The sequence below is a fragment of the Chinchilla lanigera genome, unplaced genomic scaffold (genome assembly GCF_000276665.1).
Source record: "Chinchilla lanigera isolate Chin_1 unplaced genomic scaffold, ChiLan1.0 scaffold00042, whole genome shotgun sequence".
Taxonomy (NCBI): domain Eukaryota; kingdom Metazoa; phylum Chordata; class Mammalia; order Rodentia; family Chinchillidae; genus Chinchilla; species Chinchilla lanigera.
In genome coordinates this window covers 615,061-627,140 of record NW_004955443.1, presented here as the reverse complement: position 1 = coordinate 627,140, position 12,080 = coordinate 615,061, and the positions used below count along the sequence as shown (strand labels likewise).

General features: G+C 36.2%; 1 protein-coding gene across 1 annotated transcript in view; it reads right to left on the bottom strand.

The window, feature by feature from the left end:
• Cnga1 (cyclic nucleotide gated channel alpha 1) overlaps nt 1-12,080 on the bottom strand; it is a 34,633-nt gene extending 22,553 nt beyond the window's left edge. Inside the window, exon 1 of the mRNA XM_005391887.2 lies at nt 11,903-12,080. The gene's annotated coding sequence lies outside the window, so the exon portion shown is untranslated. The remainder of the gene's footprint in view (nt 1-11,902) is intronic.

Here is a 12,080-nt window from a genome sequence, read left to right as displayed (position 1 = left end):
TATGTGTCACAGTGACAGAAAGCTAAGACAGGAATAATTTCAGAAGAGATTATTTATGAAGCTACTATTTACAAACGTGTAAAGGTATCTCAAAGAATGAGGTATCTCAAAGAATGATGCAGTGATCTGGAGGTAGAAGTAGCCAATCTGTTACCACAACTGGGCTCCAAAAACAAGAAGAATTGTCTTGGCTCTAAAAGGGCAGGTAGTTGTGCAGAATAAGTACCTAGGGCGAATGGTGACTTAACATTGAAGCAAAAGGCCAGCACATGGCAAGCCACAGCCAGGGCATTTGTACTTGACCCACTCTGCCCCAGCCCCAAGCAGGCTGATATCCTGCTGGGATTTTGACTGAATCCAAAGAGCACAGGGAAGAAATGGTGGAAAGGGATCCAGAGGGACAAATAGTAATGTCCAGCCGATGGAAATGAGTCAAGGCCAAAAGTGCTGTGGGTGCCAAAAAAAGATGGACCTAACCCTCTGCGGGGAACTTGACATAAGGCTTCCTGAAAAGCCTAGGCTGGAGAGATTTTGGACAAAGAGTGAGCACAGCTCACCATGATGCAGAACAGGAGTCTACGTAGAAGCAGCACCAGGTACAGAAACAAATGCAAGAGAGAATGCGGTGCCTAGGATAAGGAGCCTTCAGGTAACTATAGCAGTCAGATGGTGAAAAGCAGTTCATAGGAGTGTGTGTGTGCATGCGCATATGTGCAGGACAGAGTGAGAAAGTAAATCACTATCTACCAAATGCTCTGTCATTTGTAAAAAAAATGCAGATTGGAGAGCTGGAGGATGCTAACCATGATCCTCCCAGTTTCCCAACATGGTGAGAACTCAGAATGGCTCACTGCCTGCACTGGCAACAGGAGAGGCATGAAGTTTTAGAAGAATTACAGAACCTCAATGGGGTCCTGAGTGATGGGACAGTGTAAGCAGTACTGCGATGCTGGGATTTTCTCTCACAAACCTCAGTGAGTCATATGAGATAGAGCCCCAGAAAAACAAATACCTGGAATAATCCAAAATGGGTAGTCATGGCCAAGTGGTTAAGGTGATGGACTGCAATAAGCCAAGACTGTCTATCAGTGTTGAAACTGGGGTTAGATAGAGGAGGCAGGGCAAAAAGGCAAGGAGGCAAAGGAGGTTGTGAGAGACTCGTGTAAATGACGAATGACAGGGCTAGGGATATAGCTCAGTGGCACAAGTGCCTGCCTGGTCCTGTGTTCAATTTCCAGTACCTAAAATAGACATGATAGATGATAGATAGATAGATAGATAGATAGATAGATAGATAGATAGATAAAGATAGATAAGATAGAGATAGATAGATAGATAGATAGATAGATTAGATAGATAGATAGATAGATAGATAGATAGATAGATAGATAGATAGATAGATGAGCAATAACATGGTCAAGGCTGTAAGAACAAAGGGTTTCTGGCAAAGGAGAACATACTAGGAAATTAAAGATTAAAGTGACAAATATCTCAATAAGATTGAAGAACCAGTTCTGTGAGAAGAAACTGCTGGAAGCAGAGGAGACTGCACTCAAGAAATGAGAAGCAGTAGAGAATGTTGCTGCTGTAAAGGTGAAGCATATCTTAGTCAAGGACTTGGGGACCACATTGGAAAGGAAGAGAAGGTCCTCAAGGTTAGGGAAGACACAAATCTATGATACTAGGGATTGAGGTGTCTCATCTGTGTCATGTGCTACAGCTGTGGAGATTGCACGGAGGACAGTGTACCTCAACAGAAAAGGGATGCCCCCCATAGCATGTGCCAAGCAATTCAACAAACACGGAGCAGCAGCAAGATAAGTGGACACTCCAGACAAAAGTAGAAAAACAACTCTCACTGGGAAAAGGTAAAAGTGGAGTGAGGGATGCAGAAGTGGCAGTTGGGAGGCAGGATAACTTGGGCCTGTCTAAGTGGATCGGGTGCTCCCAGTCTGCATCACTAGAATCTCTCCAGCTCCTGAACAGTTCTTCAGACACCGAAGTGAAACATTTCTGATTGCTTCAAGCAAGAATACCTCAGGGAATTGTTTTTGCCTCTCACATGGAAGTGAGAAGGAACTTCAGTATGTTCCCTTTAGCCTTTATATTTTCAGACCATAGGGACAAACAATGCCAAAGAAGTCAGGCATCAGGATAGATACTGGTTAGCACATTTAACCTGCGACATAGACAATATGGTCTTCCTTGCAGCTCATATAAGGCCTGATATGGAACTCGCTCACCAATTGCCCAAAGTGATATTTAACTCTACTCCACCCTATGGTACTGTGTTCTCCGTGAAAGCCAGGGACATGCCTTTTGGATTCAATCAATTATTTGCAATGCTGTGACATAAATTCAAAATGCCTATCTTAAAATATTGACCAAACTACAGGGACGACCTTGATGGTTTTATCTGCTAATAATATCTTTTAGAATCACCAAACCTGAAATAAACACATTTTGTAGATTTGGGGAATAGATACAGCTTTAAGGTTAACTTCCTAGGCGCCACTTCTCAACCAGACGGCTGTTCCTAAATCCCTACTGCAAAGAAATTCTGAAAAGTATTGTCCCCGGAAAAACATTAGAAAAGATTTTTCTGTAATTTCTCATGAGGGCAGAGTTCTTTAAAGGAAGGGAAAATCTTTGTTGATGTTTCATTCATATCATCTTAGCATTTAACACTCTGTTTAGCACCTACCAAGTACCTCACGAAGTGAATGGAATAGAAGGAAGGAAGGGGGCAAGAAGCAGAAGAGAAAGTGAAGAGGGAATGAATCCTAATCGGCTGTGCTGCCACTCCAAACTCTTCCATTCATCACCTTTTTCTGATCCATAAAATCCTGGCGCAGCAAATCAGGATTGTGAAGGACTGGGTTTCCTGATTCTATGGCCATAGAGAGATACGTGGACATGGGCCTCACTTTTTCATCAATGAATAGTAAGTTTGAGACCCCCACAATGTAAACAGCTCCTAAATGTCAGGACTCACTGCACTCCAGCAATCTTTGTTTTTTGTTTTGTTTTGCACTGTCTTTCCATTTGTAGTAGTGGCACCACACATTTTATAGAAATTAATTAAATATACAACTTTACATCCAGCATCCTGTACTGCTGAGGAACGGAGGGCCCATTTGCCTGTTTTCACCCATATTCTTCCTTAAAAATTAACCTTTCCAGTTCTACTTTTCTAGGCTTTACCACCTTCTTTGGCTCCCCTACCATATTTCTTTCAATCATTCATCCATTCATTCATTCATTCAAATATTGTGACTACTTCCTACTAGCCAAACTCCTTAAACTTATTTCTGAAGCATCCACATCAGAGTCCTTTGACTAGTACATCCAAAGGGACTTTCATTCCCTTCTCTAGCAAACCAGTCCTTCTTCCTGACTTTCCTACTTGTTACAGTCTCTTTGCTTTCACTCATCTAAGTTCACTTAGATTGTGCAGGTATTTTCTTTGACACTTTTTCCTCCTTCTCCAGCCTCTCTGTCAAGTATCACATGTTCTACTCTTGCAGTTACTTTGTAACTCAAACTTGTCAGAGGCTAATTATTGCTTGTCTTTGATTAATCCTTTTAAGTGGTTTATTCAGATCCAGTCTCTTGCTCCCTCTGCTTCATCCTCCAAAGTACTCCCAAATTAATCCTTATAAAGAACACCTACTACTGTATTCCTGTTCTAAAATCTTTAGGTATCATTCTGTCTACTGAATGATCATCTTTTTTTCTGCAAGAATCTAATCTTCCTTTCTTTTTCCCTTTTCCTTTTACAATCATTAATTTCTTTCAAAAAGATTTCCCGTGGGATGAAACACTATGCAGTCACTAAAAATAACAGCATTTCTACACAAACAGGTATTAAAAATCCTTCAAAAACACAGTGTACTAGCATTTGCAGGAAAGAGGAAGTGTGTGTGTGTGTGTGTGTGGGTGGGTGTGAGTAAAGAGAGAGAAAATAGTCTCTACAAAAATGCAACATGAAAGTGGTAACAGTGCTCACCTGCCTCTGAGGAAGAGGAACCTCAGGACTGGGCAAAAGGAGTGGAGGAAGAATAATTATCACTGTGTGTATGTGTGTATCTTTTGTATTGTGCATCATGTAAATTAATTACTTAGTGGATATGTATAGGTCCCCACCTCAAAATGCAAAGCAGTGTAAAATTATATTATACATAGTTCTACCACCAGGAATTAATAGCTGTTGACTTTTGTCAAATTTGCTCTCAGTTCCATTATGATGTATGAAAAAAGTAAATAACACTTTATACCTGAAGTTAAAGCCTTTTAACAAGTAGCCACTTCCCACCCTCATCCTTGCCTTCCCCTTTGCTACCTCCTAGAAACACTCACTGCTGTAAGTCTGCTATGTGCCCTTCCAACCATCCTCTACCCCTTTACATCCACATGAGTGTCCACCACCACAGTACAACTTGGAGCATGTTTAAAGTTTTACAAAGCAGTATTTTCCTCTCTGCATAATTCTGCAACTTACTTTTTACACTCAGAAATTATCTATGTTGTTAGACATGGAGCTATTTCATTTTATAGTATTGCTTGCCAATATAATAGGCTATAGTATTCCATATTTTATTCCTTCTTTCCATTTTGATTCTTTTCCTAATTAATGAAAATGTAATAGTTTCCATTTTTGGTATTATGAACAGTACTTCCATAAATATCCTTTGCAGGTCTCCATAGACACATGTGCAGGAGTGCTTCTCATTTACACGTTCAACAGTAGAATTGCTAGGTCTAGTTTCAATTTACCAGAGTCAGCCAAATTGCTGCCCTAGGTTTGTGTATTACTTCGTATTCTGATAGACCTAAACAAAGATACTACTTCTCCCAAGCAGTAATTAATATTGTCAGTTTTGTTTGTTTTTTTTTTTTGTTTTTGTTTTTGTTTTTCTCCGGTACCGGGAACCAAACTCACGACCTTGCGCTTGCCAGGCAGGCGCTTTTGCCGCTGAGCTAAATCCCCAGCCCCCAATATTGTCAGTTTTAAAGTTTTCTTCAATCTGACACATGAAAACAAATTCATGTATACATGGTTTTTAATTTGCATTTAGTGATGAAGTTGGACAAACTCTCATGTTTGTTAGTCATTTGGACTTCTTCTTTTGTGAATTATATATTTATATACTTGGTCCATTTTTTGACTTGGGTTCTGCTGTCAGGTGTCATTATTATCTCATAAGTAACTATGCACCCTGGTCCTCTGACTTAGTTGTACTTTAAGCTTACCTTTGTTAAGTAAGCATAAAACTGTGCTACTTACTTATGTCATTTGTGTACTTTATTAACCTGTAAACCCATTAAGTCATATAGCAATAAATGTTTATTTTCCTATTTATGACCTGCATAGTAATTTAACTCATATAATAGCATTACCATAACAACCATGTTGTGATTCATATTTATGAATATAAATCTGATATATATACACATATATCACCCAAGCAAAGTTAGGGAATGCCACTTGTAAGGTTGATTTAATGCATAAACTAGAAAGCATCATGTACATTATATAGCTGAGAATGGTTATAATACTTAAGTATTACTTGAAGATGGTCAAAAATGATTCAACAAATATAAAGGTTTCTCAATTGTTGATGGTTTCTGGAGAATTCTGTGCAAATGTCCTCATAGATTATTATAAAGGAGGTATTTTTTATTTTTATGTAATCTTTATTATATCAGAATTAAAAAATGAAACATGTACCTTTTAAAAAATAAATTATGGTCTCCTCTCCATTAGTACAGAGTCTTTCTAAAGAAGGTACTCTACTCCACCAAGGCAACAAGTAAAACTGAGATATAATTTTTAAAATGTACAGAACACTACCCATTAAGGATTAAATAACAGTTATCTCTGGAGAGAAAAGAATTATATACCTCTGATTGTTTGGATTTTATGTAATGTGAACATATTAACGTTACAGTAAAAAGATACATGTTAGTATTTTTCATAAAGAACATTATTTAACAATGTGAAAAAATGCTCACAATGTATTGTAAGCAGATCGTAGAAATAGCAATATAAATATATATAGTAATATTTATATTATTATATCATTTTATTTGAAAATTGTACATATGTACACAGAAACATTAAATATTCTAAATTTATAGTAGTTCAATATCACTATTTTTTTCTTCTTTGTGTTCACATATTTTCTCCTAATATATATATTTTGGGGTCTTTTTTGAGGCAGGGTCTCACTATGTTGTTCAGACTGGCCTTGAATTTACTTTGTAGCCCAAGCTGGCCTCAAACATGCAGCAACCCTTCTGTCTCAGCCTCCCAAGTCGTGGCATTACACCTGTGTGCCACCACACCTGGCTTTTCCTAATATTTTTCCATCAGTTTTTTATTAGATTAATTTTAAACATATATATATATATATATATATATATATATATATATTTGTTGCAATATAGTGACTTTTCTTCTTTTCAGGACATAACTCATATAATCTTTAACCAACTTCCCCTGACATTAACATCTTACTTAACCAGAGGATAATGAAACTAAGAAACATTGTTACAATTCTAAGAGCTACAGATTTTATTTAGAATTCATCCAAATAAATTTTTCCAAAAATATCCTCGTTCTAATATGTTTTGAATGAGAAAAATTATATTGTAAGGAGATTCTGTTTACAAACAAAAATTATTTGTGTCAGCATCTTTGCTTCAAAATAAATGTTTTTATTGGTGGAAAGAGCACCTGTTGGTCACATGGTACAAAGTTTTAAGAGGAATAAGTTCTGAAGATCTGTTTTTCAACAGGGCAAACATCAACCAACCAACTGACCAATCAGCCAGTTCTTGCTTGATCTCAGTATTTAATTGCAGAGTCCAATCTATTATTAACATGTACCAATGCCAAAGAAGTTGAGTAACTGTCTAGAACCAGCTTTGCCTGCTCTGCACTTGAAAACAGCAATAACCTACTTAACAAGGGTTTAGTTTGTAGCCCTAGATCCTTAGTGAGTTGCTGTGAAACTTTTGTTGGCCCAGATCTTTCTGAGCCTCTGTTTCCTCCTCTGTAAGGTGGGGATGATGACACCTGTACTCCCTATTGTAGTGAGTCTCTATGGAGAACTGATGAAAAATATATAAACAGCTGTATTAAAGGCTAGTGAAAAGTTATACAGATGACAATCTTCAAGTTAAGGAAGTCTTCCAGCCGTAGAGAAGTCCATAAGAAAAACCCAAAAGTAATGACACTGTTGTGTGTACATAGGCCAAACATACTAGTTAGAAGAATGACAAATAGCTCCACAGAGCAACTTAGAATTTTCTAGAGGTAGGGGAAATGAGTTTTCCTGGAAGTACTTATTTTTTTGTTGTCATTAGTGTTTGCTTGTTTGCTTGTTTGTGGTACTGGAGATTGAACCCAGGGCCTCCACACTGAGCTACAACCCCAGTATGTCTTAGGTTCTTCATTTTGAGACAAGGTCTTGCTAAGTCCCTAAATGGGCCAAGCGGGGCACAAACTTGTGATTCTCTTATCTCTGCCAGGCTGGTTTTAGGAGCTGAATTGTGTCCCCTCAAAATTCACATTTTGAAGCCTTACTCTGGAGTGACTCAGAATGTGACTAAAACAGAAGGGAGGGAGTTAGGGTCTTTAAAGAGATGATTAGGTTAAAATTATGGCTTGGTACCAGCTGACTAGTGTCCTTCTAAGAGGAAATGTGGACACACAGAGACAGAAGAGATGCACATGCAGAAGAATGACCATGTGAGGACAGAGCAAAAAGATGGCCATCCCCAGGTCTAAGAGAGAACCCCAAACTTATTAACACCTTGATTTGGACTTCCAGCCCCCAAAACTGTGAGAAGTGGATTTCTATCGCATAAACCACTCTATCAATGGTACAAAATTTGCATATAACCTACTCACATCCTCCTTTTTTCTTTAAATCCCTAACACAATGTAAATGCTATGTTGATAAGTTGTTATACTGGGGTGTTTAAAGAGGAATAACAAGAAAAATGTCTGTACATGTTCAGTACAGAAACAATTATTTTTCTAACATTTTTATTCTGCAGCTTTTTGCATCTGGCTGTATTTCATTATGGTAGTCCTAGCAGGTAAACACAGCAGTATTAGGGTACATGGGTGCTTGGGCTCCTCCTTTGTACTCGTATAAAATACAGAATTTATCATCAATGACCTTTTATTTAATTATGGTCCATTATACCAATGGCTCTCTTACTAGGTTTGAGAGCAGGACCCACAAGCTCCATTTTTTGTATCTCCAGCACTTTGTATAATGCCTGGTGTGTGATAAGCAATACAAATTTTCTTTCTACTTTTGTTAATTATTTTACTGCACAAACATTACATGTGCATCCAATCCAAAAATATAGATCTATACTCATCATTTTAGTGATGGCTGCATTTCAATGACCATCGATTACTGTTTAATAACTATTCTATAACAGTACAGTGTAGACATTTATTACTGACAGTTGCTTTTAGAATAATCACATTCCCAAGAAAACTCCCAATACATTTTATATATTTGTGGATTAATTTGGGGAGAATCAGTATGTTAAGATATTACCACACAAGGGATATCTTCTCATTTATTAATGGCTATAAAATCTACTTTGTCTTTCGATTTTCATCAAACAAGCTATGAATATTTCTCATTAAATTTATTCTATGCATTTAAATTTTCTGTTTATTAGTAATATTTGTTATTAATTGTCTAAGTAGTTATTATTGGTCTGTAAGGAAGCAGTTAATTTGTATAATTATTTTGTAGCCTACCATTGTACTGAACTTCTCATCAATTTTAATAGTTTTAAAGTTGATTCCACTGGGTTTTCTGGTTAGGCAGTCATATTATTCACAGGTAAATATAATTTTATTTCTTTAAAATATTTATTTTTTTCTGTTTTTTATTGTATTGAACAGGAGCTATAGAACAATGTGGATAAATGGTGCTATATTTGGAACACCTTATCTTATTTCAGTATCTAGAATTTCTCCTACTTCTCGCCCTTTAAATTCAGGTTAATTTTCCTGTTGCAATAAGGAAGTTTTCTTTAATTGCCAATTCTTATTTTATAAAGAATAGATGTTACATTTTATCAGTTTACTTTTCATCAACTCCATACGAACTGTTACAGCTCAGGTTGACTTGTACTTTGACACTTGATAACTGTTAGGTATGACTACATGCCTTTGGCCAGCACAGACTCGTTAGATTAGTTCAAAATCTCGGCAAAATGTTTGTGATGGGAAGGTAAATTATATTTCTCCTTTAAGGGGATATATGAAAGAACTAGCTTGGGTTAGGGCCATACACAGCCCAAACTAACTATGGCAGTCCATGTGCTGTATATTATTGTCCAAAGTAAACAGCTATAGCATTATGTAGATTTACGCCTTTGATCTATTAATGGCCATACAACAGGGAACAAAGAAGAGTTTCTGTATAGGACAATGCCTGGACAGAAATACTACATGTATGTGTATAGAATAAATTAATTAGTAAAAAATATTTAGAGTGCAATGACCTTAAACATTTAAAAAAATTTTAAAGTTTTATATGTGTTAGTATGTAATGCTTACCTTCATTGTGGTATATTTGCAATACATAATAGTTATATTCATTTGGAGGAACTGGTGCATGCATATAATGTGTCTTGATCTTTGATCCCTTTACTTCCTCTCCCTTAATCCCTCCCTCCCTGATCCATCCCTCCTACATCCTAAAAAGTCTGTTTTCTTATTTCCTACCATGTCTCATTTATTTATTTGTTTATTTATTTATTTTATTTGTATTTTAGATTTCTTTCCTCTTTCAAATTTTTACTTTTATTAGTACTTTTTTTTTGTTTATTTGAGACAGGATCTCACTGTGTAGTTCAGGGCAGCTTTGAACTCAGGATGCAACCAAGACTGGCCTTGAACACTTGCTGCGATCCTCTTGCCTCAGCCTCCGGAGTGCTGGGATTATAGGCAAGCGCCACAATGCCTGGCTAGTATGTGCTTGCAGCACATAATGATTCCATTTTTGGAGGGGAGTGGTGCATGTACACAACACAGCGTAGCCCTTTTTACTTTCCACTCCCTTCCCCTCCCCCTATTCCCTTCATCGCTTGGTTTCCATCTCATTTACAAAAGATCTATCTCTGTTTCCCAGTACCTGTCTTTGGCTTCTTATATGAGAGAAACCACATAGTATTTTATTTTCTGTGTCTAGTTTGTTTCACTTAGCTTTATGCTCTCAAGTTCCATTCATTTTCCTGCAAATGGGTGTGACTTTTTTAGAGGTAATTCTTTTACAGTTTTTAAAATTTCTTTCAATTTTATTAGTCAGTCTTTTTGTTTCATAATTTACATTTGTTCTCTAAAAATATTTATTTTGCCAAGATTTTTAATTTTTAGCATGCTAATATCACAATTTTAAAAATTGCCATTATTAGGACAATCTGCACTAACTATTCTGCTATTATGATACTCTCATTTCTCTTCAGGTTGTATAAATCTTTCACCTTTTACTATTCTGCTGTTATGTTCAGTTAAATAGCTCTTTGAGGTTGCTTTTCCTTTTCAAATATCATTTCTAAGGGAGAGGCTCCCTAATTTACACTTTTCCTATCAATTTCTAAATTTAACTGTGGCCATAGATTGCAACCTGTATACTCTCTCTGCTTAACTGAGACTATGTTTGTGATTAATGTTCCCAGAGTGCAGGGCAGAGGGTGTATTTTCTATGGGATATACAGTGCAACGTACAAAGCTTCGGTCTTTATATAACATTTACTTCCTAAGGCTTCACTCCCACCCTCTTTTGTTGGCCAGCTTGATTAACAATGACAGGTGACTGGTGTGATGGAGACTAGTTGAGTGAAAGAAGGAAGGTATGATCGGATAAATTAATTAAGGGATACATAAAAATCAAAATACAAAAACCAACTATAAGACCCACAGGAACATTTTTAAAACTACTAGTGTCCAGCTTTCTAATATAGAATGAAGTCACCAATACTTAAAAACATATACTTATGATCCAATAGAAATGACATAGTAGTTTTTAAATTTACAAAAATAAAACATCACAGTAGTTGATAAGTTACTGACAGTCTAATTAAAATATACTTGCCTATCACAGAGAGTTAAAAGAAGGCAAGGTGAAAGAAACTGTGGCCCTGTCACACTACAATATGCTGCCTTAGATAAGCCCTTCTATTGAGATTACTCATTTGCTTATTTGAAAAGAAGTATGTAGGTTGTTATAAAAATGTTTCTAAAAGGGGCCGAAGACCTAAGTTCCCAGTGAGTTGGAGCTCATGTTTTGGAAGTAATCTGTATTGCCATTTATCTGAATTTGACATTATTCTATCTTAAAATATTTTATTTTTATATTCTTTTTCATTAGAATATGTTTGCAATACATAGTATTATTCATCTTAAGCAATATCAGATCTTCATCATTTTTATTTCCCTTTTCCCTCTCCATCTTCCTGTCTCCCTCTATCTCCAGATTCCCTTCACATCTCTACAAAGTCTAATATTTTAAAAAGAACAATAAATATTTAATAGTTTCTTTGGAGAAATGTATATCTGCCAAAGTTATTGCTTTTGACTTTTAAAAATGAAATGTCAATGTGCAAGCAGTATGTAGTATTACTGTGTAGTGATATTAAGATTAGCAAAATCATACTCAAAGGACCTTCATTTATTGCTATTTTTAACTAAAATTGTATTTTACTATTCACATCTGCCAGAAATGCCAAGAATAGATAAAGATGCAATTTCCAGTTGTAACTAAAAGCATATAACATAGAAAACAAAGCAAAAGCTGATACTTCAATAAGTCAAAACAGAGATGGAAGAATATGTACAACTGTAGCTCCAGATTCTTACCTTTGGTGGTTTAAGTAATACAGTATATCTGTGTCTTCAAGAGTGGGAATCAGTGGTATCTGGACACGTATACACTGAAAATCTTGACATTGTCAAAATCCAGGTCCAAATTTCTTTAAAACAGTAAATATGCTGATCTTTTTTCTTTCCTTAAACATGTACGCATCACTAGTTTTAC